Source organism: Pseudophryne corroboree, chromosome 4, assembly GCF_028390025.1.
Source record: "Pseudophryne corroboree isolate aPseCor3 chromosome 4, aPseCor3.hap2, whole genome shotgun sequence".
Classification (NCBI taxonomy): Eukaryota; Metazoa; Chordata; class Amphibia; order Anura; family Myobatrachidae; genus Pseudophryne; species Pseudophryne corroboree.
Window position 1 is genome coordinate 191,881,132 of NC_086447.1, and position 10,179 is coordinate 191,891,310.

The 10,179-nt window shown below is 48.2% G+C and overlaps 1 long non-coding RNA gene across 1 annotated transcript; it reads left to right on the forward strand.

The window, feature by feature from the left end:
• The first annotated feature begins 9,212 nt into the window (after positions 1-9,212).
• On the forward strand, positions 9,213-9,885 carry LOC134911252 (uncharacterized). The gene is made up of 3 exons (XR_010176428.1): positions 9,213-9,301; positions 9,461-9,635; positions 9,734-9,885. It is a non-coding gene; the product is annotated as an uncharacterized LOC134911252 (long non-coding RNA).
• The last annotated feature ends 294 nt before the right edge of the window (positions 9,886-10,179 follow it).

Consider the following 10,179-nt stretch of genomic DNA (forward strand, 5'->3'; position numbering starts at 1 on the left):
GTAGGAGAAAAAAAAATATATAGTCAGGGCGGGCGGGAGGGCATTCCAAAATGGCAAGAGGAAGTCTGAGTCACATGACCATGGCTTATATATTATTCCAAGACCAACCCCTAAACCCTTGATGGACAGCCCTATAATCCTTTTAGGAAAATACCCAAGAACACACTGATCTGCCTAGCAACTGCTTAGTCCCAAACAACCAATCACAAAAAATTGGGCTCTTATATGGCTTCAGGCTTATGCAGCCTTCAGCTTATCTAAGGCGCCCATAATTGTATTGCGATTGACATAAACACTTCTTTAAGATAGCTTATCACTAAAATAACGACACACTAAAATAACGACACGGACACGGTTAGCTGTAGTTAAAGGTCAGACGATATTTATTGATCGTTGACCTGTTCTTTAAACTATAATTGTAATTGAATTGATTTTATATTGGAGGATGGCAAAGGACCAGTCGCTACCAGACACCAGCTCCAGTCCCTTGGATGAAATCCAACCACCAAGGAGGGGAGTACCCAAACCCCGCCTCCTCCCTGCATAACCCGCATTGTGCAGGACTCACCACTCTTTTCTCTGGCAAACGTTCGGTTCCCGCAGGGGAACGTCTAAATGTCCAACTGCAAGGTAAGGACACACCTGCCGTCCTTCTAAATAGGGTGCCCCACAATGACCACTTATGCCCATCTGACCGCTGGTTGGTAGCGACTTCCTGCCACAAAGGTTAAACAAACCGCCCCGCCATCCAAACCAATAAAAACCAGGCAAAGAAGAAAGCTAACTGAAAGGACCAAAACCCCAGGTAAGACAAAACCTGCAAAACTCCAGCCGGAGAAGACGAACGCCTTCCCCCTTGTCGAAACTGCGGCTGATGCAGTGCAAGCAGAGGATGCCTGACCACCTAAAAGCCGTAACCCAAAACATCAGCTGTCCTATGCGTCAAGTAATGCCCTGCCGCCCAAAAATGTAAGAGTGGCCAAACCAGCCATTCCTGTTCAAACCATCGACGGCTGCAAAAGAAAAACACCCTAAAATCATCACACTGACATACATCACATAGGAAAACCAAGTGACAGATAACAGAATTAACCCAAGTGAAGGAGAAAACTCAAAAAACCTTCCGTGGACCTTAGATGAGCCAATTGTAATTAGGCCCCCTCGGAGGAAAATTTAAAAATTCACTTCACACCCTCGATTCCTGAACGCTACCCGTTCAAAAACCGACGGGTAAACAAGTTTTTGGGTTAGCGCAACAGGCGCAACTAAACATCATCCATATGCAGAAGGCTTATAGTAAGCATCCCTCCACGGAGCACCTCCTGAATAGCTGCCGTGGAGGACCCTGTGGCTGCCGCACGGTAGCCACCCCCATCCGCAAGGAATAGGACCTAAAAAGTATACCTCCAACGGCCCACCTCCTGAATAGCCGCCGTGGAGGAACCTGTGGCTTCCGCATGGTAGCCACCCCCATCCGTATGGAATAGGACCTAAGAAGTATACCTCCAACGGACCACCCCTTGAATAGCTGCCGAGGGGGACCCTGTGGCTGCCGCACGGCAGCCACCCCCATTCACAAGGAATGGACCTAAAAAACAAATACACCCCCAATGCTCCAGCTCCTGGACCGCTGCCGTGGGGGACCCTGTGACTGCCGCACAGCAGCCACCCCAATCCGCAAGGAATAGGACCTATAAGGAGTAAACCTCCAACGCCCCAGCTCCTGAACAACCGCCGTGGAGGACCCTGTGGTTGCCGCATGGCAGACTCCCCAATCCGCAAGGAACAGGACCTAAAAAGTATACCTCCAACGCCCCAGCACCGGAACCGCTGCCGAGGGGGACCCTGTGGCTGCCGCATGGTAGCCTCCCCAATCCGCCAGGAACAGGACCTGCAACAAGCATACCCCCAGCGACCCTGCTCCTGAATTGCTGCCGTGGAGGACCCTGTGGCTGCCGCATGGTCAGCCTCCCCAGTCCGCCGGGGATAGGACCTATAATAAGCATACCCCCAACAGCCCTACTCCTTAGCAGCTGCCGAGGAGGACCCAGTGGCTGCCGCAAGGTAGCCACCACAATCCGCAAGGAATAGGCCCTAAGACGTACATCTCCAACGGCCCAGCCCCTGAATAGCTGCCGTGGAGGCCCCTGTGGCTGCCGCATGGCAGCCTCCCCCCTCCGCCAGGAATAGGACCTAAGAAGTATACCGCCAACGGGCCAGCTCCTGAACAGCAGCCGAGGAGGACCCTGTGGCTGCCGCATGGTAGCCACCCCAACCCGCAAGGAATAGGACCTAAGAAGTATACCGCCAACGGGCCAGCACCTGAACAGCCGCCGTGGCGGCCCTGTGGCTGCCGCATGGCCAGCAGCCCCATTCCACAAGGAATGGGTACCGAACCCAAACACAGCAGCAACACTGTACCTTAGTGAGAGGACCAGCGAGCGCCTGTATCAGCAACTGGTCGCCCCCCCCGGAGGTCCATCTATACTCATGCGCCGGGCGCAGCGGGCAGACACCCACCACCTCCTGGGCCTCCAAGGACACCCAGCGACCCCCAGCTGCTTGATCCGATTTGGATCACACCATCCTGCAGAGCAACCGACCACCCTGCAACCCGCGTTACAGAGAAAGGTCCCGGCATCCCGAAATGCCTGCTGCTCACCACCCCTCGCATACCCGCAAAACCCCGAAGAAAGCCAAAGCAAAGGCAAATCTAAACAGGGGCCACCTCCCACACCAACTCGGCGACAGGAGGCAGCACACCCAGCAACTCCGCCAAAATTTGCCACGTACAGATGTGTCCACTATTACCTTTCTGAAAAGAGTGCAATGGCAGTAAATTTGGCATGACATGAATTCCTTTTGTTGTTGGGCCATCATGTTGTGCAATGACAATTCATGACAATTCATAGTTTCACCACTGGGTGTCCAGTGCATCACGTAACGTAGCTTTCCACCAACATTGCTGTTAAATAGACACTGTAATCAGGTCGTTCTGATTTATGGCCAGCTTTAGAGTCTAATTGCTAATTGTGTAGGTGTGAAAATCTCAGTATGAGAGGCCTTTGAAGTAGACTCCTTGGTGGGTACAGATTTTATCCTGGCTGGGGGAAGTTACTATACAGTATGTTGCTCAGAGCACAGAGGTGAATTAAGTTTAAAGTGAAATTAAATAATAAGTTAAGAAAAACCTTAGTGCTATAGAGTAAAAGAACATATAAGATTTTGCAATGATAAAATATTTCCAAATAAAGGGCCTCATTACGAGTTGATCGCACGAAGCTGCTTTTTGCAGCCCGTATCTCCGCCTATGAGGGTTGTTTCTTCCCCATAGCAAGGCTGCAATCGCTTGTGCAGGCCTGCTATGGTAAAAAATGTTGTGCAGTTTCTAAGTAGGTCTGGACTTAAGCTAGCCATACATCAGACCAACTTTTCTCCAACACTCCAAACTTCCAACCATCCAACTTGTCTGTTCAACTAAAACAGTGCCCCACACATCTCACCAACTTTTTACCAGTGCTCCACACATCTAACCAACTTTTCATCAGACCAACCAACCTTCCAACTTCTGTCCAACTTGAGATGTCACCGAAGTAGGCGGACAGTGCCTTCCTACAGTTCTTCAGTTTTGTTTTGTTTTTTAATTTCAAAACATGCAGAAGTGTCTTTTTTTCAGTGAAACTGGGCTTTTCTTTCACCACCATACATTTATTAGATTTATTTATTTTTATACTGAACTATGGATACCAGCATGGTTGGGCTGCCAAGGCAAATAAATATATATATATATATATATATATATATATATATATATATACCAGATGTAGATATTCGGCACTCCCAATGTAGTAAAATGTACAGCTTGCCTGGTGCCCTCCTGAGCTTCAAAAAGCAAACATATCACAAACGATAGGCGGCACTCTAGGACTTTTCAATAATCAAGAACATACGTGACCCTGTTCTGCCAGCTTAACGTTTCGGTTTCGGTCATTTTCAATCCGCCACACTTTGCTGGCGGAATCTAATAAAAAAAATTTAAAAACATGTTTTTTTTGGTGTTTTTTTTTTGGGTAATAGCATATCTATTTATATTAGAAGGGATTAGGTACTTGGTTTGTCTTTTTTGGAGGCACAAGTATTATTTATATTTTTTTAAAAAGATTATTATTATTTTTTTTTTGTTCAAATGGAATGGGAAAAACCCGAAAAAAAATTGCGTGGGGTCCCCCCTCCAAAGCATAACCAGCCTCGGGCTCTTCGAGCCGGTCCTGGTTCTAAAAATCCAGGGGAAAAATGGACAGGGGATCCCCCGTATTTTTAAAACCAGCACCGTGCTCTGCGCCTGGTGCTGGTGCAAAAAATACGGGGGACAAAAAGTGTAGGGGTCCCCCGTATTTTTTACACCAGCATCGGGCTCCACTAGCTGGACAGATAATGCCACAGCCGGGGGTCACTTTTATACAGTGCCCTGCGGCCGTGGCATTAAATATCCAACTAGTCACCCCTGGCCGGGGTACCCTGGGGGAGTGGGGACCCCTTCAATCAAGGGGTCCCCCCCCAGCCACCCAAGGGCCAGGGGTGAAGCCCGAGGCTGTCCCCCCCATCCAAAGGCTGCGGATGGGGGGCTGATAGCCTTGAGAAAATTGAAAGAATATTGTTTTTTCCAGCAGTACTACAAGTCCCAGCAAGCCTCCCCGCAAGCTGGTACTTGGAGAACCACAAGTACCAGCATGCGGGAGAAAAACGGGCCCGCTGGTACCTGTAGTTCTAATGGAAAAAAAATACCCAAATAAAAACAGGAGACACACACCGTGACAGTAAAACTTTATTTCACACATGTCGACACACACATACTTACCAATGTTGACACAAAGCAGTCGGTCCTCTTCTCCAAGTAGAATCCACGGGTACCTGAAAATAAAAGATAATTATACTCACCTGATCCAGGGTCCAGATTATAATCCACGTACTTGGCAAAACAACAAACCGAACACCCGGACCAAACGGACTGAAAATGGTCCCATGCTGTCACAGAAGTGTCTCTTCAGCCAATCAGGAAGCGCCACTCCGTGGCACTCACCTGATTAGCTCTGTGCGCGTCTGAAGTGACAGAAGGCTGGCGCGGGGGGGGGGGGGGGGGGAATTAGCGGTGCGGGAGCCGGTGCGGGCGGAGGTAGGCTGGCGGGCGCGGGGGGGGGGGGGTGAATTACCGGTGCGGGAGCCGGTGCGGGCTGGAGCTGGCCCTGGTGGTGGCGAGGGGGAAGGGGTGCCGCGATCTTGGGGGGGCAGTGACTGCAGGAGGGGAGCAGAGGTGCTGCGATCGTGGGTGATATGCGGGGGTGCCGCGATCGTGGGTGATATGCGGGGGGTGCCGCGTTCGCGGGTGATATGCGGGGGGTGCCGCGATCATGGGTGGGGTGCGGGGGTACCGCGATCATGGGTGGGGTGCGGGGGGTGCAGCGATCGCGGTTGGGGTGCGGGGGTGCCGCGATCGCGGGTGGGGTGCGGGGGCTGCCGACACTCCTGCACTGAGGATACCGCCGGCACAACTGCACTGGGGATACTGCCAGCACTCCGCCGGCATCCGTGATTCTGCTGACCGGAAGTTGGACCCGGTCACATGCTCATTGCCAGGGGTTACATGCTCGTTGCCAGGGGTTACATATGCTTGTTGCTATAGGGGTTACATGCTCAGTGCCAGGGGGTTACATGCTCAGTGCCAGGGGGTTACATGCTCATTCCGGGTAGCGCTGGGTAATGGTCTAGTAATACCTCTAGTATATGTTTCCTAGAAGGCAGCTGCCATTTTTAAAGGGCCATCTTCCATGCTGTCTGCATGGAATCTGCAGCTTCCAGTAGTAGGTAGAGCCTAAGCATCTATTGTGCCGGTGCTGCGCCCCCCCCAGGACTCAGACATCCAGGCTGATCAGGCCCTGGGTCTCATGTTTCTTCACCCGCTTGTATGGCAGACAGAGCACTGAGTGACTTATTATCGAGCACAGCTACAGCACTGGACTGATTTATGCAGACAGACGCAGCCCCCACTTGTATGGCAGACAGAGCACTCAGTGACTTATTATGGCAGCATAGCCCCAGCACTGGACTGATTTGTGGCAGACAGACACAGCACCCATGTGTATGGCACACAGAGCACCCAGTGACTTATTATGGAGCACAGCCACAGCACTGGACTGATTTATGGCAGACAGATGCAGCCCCCACTTGTATGGCAGACAGAGCACCCAGTGACTTATTATGGCAGCATAGCCCAAGCACTGGACTGATTTGTTACAGCACAGGACAACAGCACCGACAGCAGAACCAGCACCCACCCCACGCCACCCTTCCCGCCACCCTCCCACAGACAGACAACAGACATGTCCGTCCTGCTCCCTCTGCAATGCTGGAGTGATAATTGCAGCAAGAAGTGTGGAATAGCATATAGTCCAGATCTCGCGAGAATCCGACAGCGGGATGATGACGTTTTGACTTGTTCCGGGATCTGAGTCTGGAAGGAAAACCCGAGCCGGACTCTGATCCCGGCTCGGATCGGGAAGTTCGGATGGGCTCGGATCTTGTAGATCTGAGCCCGCTCATCCCTACCTACTATAAGTATGAACAGCATTTGATGATGAAAGAGGGAGAGAACGCAGTTATTTTTTTCTCAATTCAGTGTGTAATCCAGAGATTATTATGGGTTCATGAACAAAGCCTAAATTGTCTCAGTTACTGTATTGCTATAACCTATTGCTTCTCTTTAATCCAATGGATATATTATACTTTTCTTTTCTGCTGCTGAATAATGGGGCCTACACACGGGGTATTAGATTGCTCAGATCGCTCAGCACACAGCGCTGCACCAACAATGTGTGCTGAGCGATCTGTCACTGCACGAGTTCTCAATAGAGAAAACACGGGAGATGACTAGATCTTTCACACATGCTTGAACTAACTAGATGGGCGATAGTGAAGCGCGGGGATGCGCATCACTATTGCTATAGTCCACGCACAGAGCAATTTGTGCTGAATTTCTAAGCGATTCACTCAAATCACTTAGAAAAGCAGCCTAAATCGCTACGTGTGTAGGTCCCAGTAGTCAATTTTTCCAGGCACGTCGTATGGGTACAAAGCGGATCGTTGCTGTGCACTGGTTCTAGCGAAGAATCCATTCGCACAGCCGATCGCAAAGAGATTGATAGGAAGAGCGCGATTGTGGGTGTCAACTGACCATTTTCTGGGAGTGTCTGGAAAAACGCAGGCGTGTTGAGGCATTTGCAGGGTGGGTGTCTGATGTCAATTCCGGGCTTGAATAGGCTGAAGGGATCGCTGCGGCTGAGTTAGGTCAGAGCAACTCAGAAACTGCACAAGCTGTTTTTGTACAGGGCGGATGCACACGCGTTCGCACACTTGCAAAGCTAAAGTACACTCCCCTATAGGTGGCGTCTATCTGTTCGCAGCGCTGCAAAAAATAGCTAGCAAGTGAATAGATCTGAATTAGAGAAAAAAACAATCGAGAGAGCGCTATACACATCTGTTGTGGATATTTAAAAAATATTTTTATTTCTATCAATATTCCTTTTCACAATTATACTTAGTGCCGGCCGGCATCACATAAAAAATAAAAAAATTGAGGAAGCGGCCGATGCTATTGAGTAGGCTGGGAAACGCGTCTGTCACCATCTCCATACACAGACTGCAGCGGATCATTATCCATCAGCTGGCTGGCTGAATCACATCCCCAAAGCAGGGAAATGGCTGTGTAACCATCTGCCCATTGACTCCGGATAAGGCCAGGAGTGAAAGTACCGGCCGGGAGGACAAGCGGTCACATTGCGGTTAAAGCGAATAAGATGTCCACTCCAACTAAAAGGCTACCGGTAGGAGCATTAGCCAGGAGGATGACCGCAAATACTGTGACTTCAACAGAGGCATCTATATGGTATGCTTTTCAACATTATTCACAAAAGCAGCTCAAACAACCAAAAGGGAGCTGCTTTCAGCTCAAAATCGCTGGAGGAGAGAGCACCGATACACAGAGCTAGATTAAAGGGGGGGGGGGAGAGTACGTACCCCGGGCCCCCCTTTCCAAAGGGCCCCCTGCCACACCACAGATCGGATCTCTCTTCCGATCCAATCTGCGGTGCTGGGCTCCCGGCTCACGTCCTCGCTGCATAGGCGGCCGCACAGGTAGGACAGCTGAGCTGAGCGACAGCTCAGCTGTCCAATAATATATGAATGAAGCAGCCAGTCCCTGCAGCCTGCGTGCCCATCCAATGACTGGCTACTTCATTCATACATTATTGGACAGCTGAGCCGTCGCTCAGCTCAGCTGTCCTGTCTGTGTGGCCACTGCTGCAGTGGGGACGGTAGTGCAGGGCAGGTCAGGAGGTCCGCCGTGTGCTGCTTGGGGAGCACATTAAGCTGCTGCATATATATATATATATATATATATATATATATATATATATATATTCAGCTGCCTTCTTTTTATTAGAGGCTCCACAGTATTAAGAGCCACAGGCCCCCCATGGTCTTAATCCGGCTCTGCCGATACACATACAGTACGATACACCCTTGTCATTTGTTTTTATTTAAACTCTTTGACAATACTGTATTCTTGCTGATATGGCATAGATATACTATAGATAGTACTTTACATTTTGATTATAATCTCTAATTTTTCATCGACTGTACTTTAGGAGAGTCAAGAAAATAGTAGATGAGCTGACTGCTGATAATGATGAGCTTACTGCCATAGAACTCCGTCGTATTCTGCAAGCTGAGTATGGCCTTGACATCTCCTGTAGTAGCATAAAAAGAATGCGGAGGCAACTTGGTTGGACTTATGCCGGTGCTAGGTACTGTACAGTAAATTGAAATTTCAATTACAATTATAATACAATTTCTATACAGTTTGTATACAGTGCGGTAAACTAATTACATCTCTGAAATCAGCATCTGATTTTTCTTTAACATTATCTTAGTTTGGACGCTCAATTATCCTATTCCCACTGTAAACTGTATCCCATTTTACATTCCTTTCACAGGATGACTCACATGATTAGAGATGTTAACAAGGAAAAGAGAGTTCAACAGGCTCATCAATGGATTGCTATTGGAGAAAATTTTGACAATGTCATATTTACAGATGAAACTTCTGTAGCACTTGAGAGGTTTGCAAGGAGGTCCTTCCGCAAACGTGGCCATTTATCATTTAAGCCATCTCCAAAGCACCCATTAAAAGTACATGTGTGGGGTGGTATCTCCCGCAGAGGCCCAGGACCAATTTTAATTTTTGAAGGTACATATAAAGTACAGTAGTAATGTACATTACTATGTTGTTTTTCAATATTTTCTATTTAGAACTACTGTCCAGTGACTACTGTAAGTCTATGGACTACGAGAAAAGGATTTACTGGTAGGTATATAAAATCCTGTTTTTTTTATTGTTCTACGTCAGGTATCATGGATAAAACATTCTTCCAGTCCATGATCATTAATGATACTTTAGTGCCGTATGTAAGAAAGTATTGGTCATCTGGACATCGAATGTTCCAGGACAATGATCCAAAACATAGTGCTTCGGCCAAATTCATAGAGGAAAAAGGCATCATTTGGTAACGCACACCACCAGAGTAAGTACAGTTTTGCCCTGTAGACTGATGCTTCCTGTAAAGCATGAAATGCCAAATATTCCATATTTAAATTCTCTCCCTTTATTGACTTTTCACAGATCACCGGACATGAATCCTATCGAGCTAGTGTGGTCTCAAATGAAAAGTTATATTCGTTCTCAATGTAAGCCAAGGACAAAAGAGCAACTGATTGATGGCATCAATACATTTTGGAAAAACGTACTTACATTGGAGACCTGTAATAATTATGTAGACCATTTATTTTCTGTGCTGCCAGTGATTATAGAAAGAAATGGACAAGCCAGCTGCATGTAATTGGAATGGATCATATTGTCGACAAAAAGAAGGTCAACAGTCATTAGGTCGACCAATATTGGTCGACAGGCCATATGTCGACACATCAAAAAAGACAGTACGCAAACGAATAATGCATAGAATTTGCATAAAGGGCCCTTTACCTATCGTACTCATCCTTTCTGCAAATGCTTGAAATATCAAAATTAGACTACCTGCTTAAATTAATTAATTTGTTATATTTTATCTG